The sequence below is a fragment of the Austrofundulus limnaeus genome, unplaced genomic scaffold, assembly GCF_001266775.1.
Source record: "Austrofundulus limnaeus strain Quisiro unplaced genomic scaffold, Austrofundulus_limnaeus-1.0 Scaffold7, whole genome shotgun sequence".
In the NCBI taxonomy this organism is placed as follows: domain Eukaryota; kingdom Metazoa; phylum Chordata; class Actinopteri; order Cyprinodontiformes; family Rivulidae; genus Austrofundulus; species Austrofundulus limnaeus.
In genome coordinates this window covers 3,647,052-3,648,826 of record NW_013952409.1, presented here as the reverse complement: position 1 = coordinate 3,648,826, position 1,775 = coordinate 3,647,052, and the positions used below count along the sequence as shown (strand labels likewise).

At 35.8% G+C, this 1,775-nt stretch overlaps 1 protein-coding gene across 6 annotated transcripts in view; it reads right to left on the bottom strand.

Moving 5' to 3' along the window:
- The window catches only part of ndrg4 (NDRG family member 4), a 53,588-nt gene that overhangs the window by 37,661 nt on the left and 14,152 nt on the right, over positions 1-1,775 (bottom strand). The gene's annotated exons all lie outside the window — the stretch shown is intronic.

The following is a 1,775-nucleotide window of genomic DNA, read 5'->3' as shown; positions in this document are numbered from 1 at the left end:
TATTTATTTATTTATTTATTAACTAGGATTTAAAACAAACTGTTTCCTAAATAAAGATTTTTACATGTTTTTGTTCACCTGCGTTTGGAAAACAATAACTTAGCTGCACATGTTCAACAGGACGATGACTAAGAAAAAAATGCCCAAAGTGTRAAACAAACAAACAAATTACAGTTGTTTTGGGGCAATTTTTAGCCAGGCTGGAATGTTTTTGTTTATTTTCTTTTTCTTTTTTTGCAAACTACCTACATCCACAAACATTTAGCTGATTTTAGCATCTCTTCTGTTTGTTTTAACTTTAAAATTCACATTGTATAATTAGAAAAACTTAGATGTTCTCAAATGATGTAAATATTCTTCCTCTGATGTTTTTGGTTGTTGGTGTATTTCAGTGTATTYGTTTAAATTCCAGTTTGGCATGTGAACATTTTTTAAAAAGGCCTGTGTTTGGAGATTTAGTGACTGGGTCCTGGAAACAATTCTTACTTTCTCCGTGGTTAGGGTTAGGGTTAGGGTTAGGTGTATTGTCCTCCTCCTGTAGCAGCCATTAAAGAGAGAAAAGCCCACACTGAGGAGACAGACTTGAAAAGCCTCATTTGTGTTTCTGTTTTTTATCCCTTTAATGACAACAGGTCATCAAGAAAACTGGAGGTATTTCTACTCTTTATTTTAATTTTGGACATTATTTCATGTGTTTTTGGGATGGTTCGACTGCCCAACATAAAACAGTGGCTCCTATAATCCCATTAACTGCAGCGTTGTGTCACGTCAGTAACTGGGAGCTCACTGAGACGACMAGGCTCTGCTGTCCACAGAGGAGGACCTATAACTTCAAAGCTGCTCTTCATCCTCCTCAGAGACGATGCTCAGGCAGCCGGAGAGTCTGAGGAGCTGTCTGCAGGCTAAAACAACCGAAGCGATTTTTCTGAGATAGCTGGTTTTTAGGAGGAGGAAACAGCTTGCCTCTTTCAGCAGTTTGTTGATGAGAACAAAAAAGGACTTGTCCTCATTTTCTCCTCTGCCTCCCTTTGCTTTTCTTCGTCTTTAGTTCTTCCCAGACRGGGTTGCCATGACAACCCAGCTGGGTCTAATGGTGTCTGGCTCACCTTCTTCTTAATGCTTTTTTTTTCTTTTTAAATTAAACATTCTTTCTTTTTCTCTCCGCTCTGCACGGCTGCATTGAGAAAATGACAGATTTGTCGCCATCTGTTTCATAACGCCAGCTTCTCACCAATCACGCTTTTTTCTTCTAGTCCGATTCATTCCARTAAAATCGTTTAAAGGTCAAAGTGAAAAATAAAATGCATGATTTTTTTGTGTTTTAAGTCAGTTATATTCACAGAAATATAACAAAAATAAAGAAAAATGTGATTCAGCTGCAGAGTGAAGAGAGAGAATATTAAATATTTTATTCTCATTAAATTTATTAGTTTTTCACAGTTTTAGGGTTTAAATATCACAAAACTAAAATGATATTAAATGAAAGTGTTTGGGTTGAACAGAGATACAACAGAGACTGAGGTGTTGTGCTTTTTATCGCCTGCTGCCAGAGGTGCAGTCAGAACGTTTTGCTTTGTGTCGTTAACAAATAAAACTTAGAATCATTGGATGAACATTTACAACTCAATCTGATTAAAAAAATCAACCTTAGCCTACTCAAAATTTATTAAAACTCAGTGAAATTTACAGATACTAACGTTAGCAGAACTTTATGCTTTAGAATCAATTAAAATCAGTGTTGTATAAAGTACCACAAAGTGATACTTGAGTAAAAG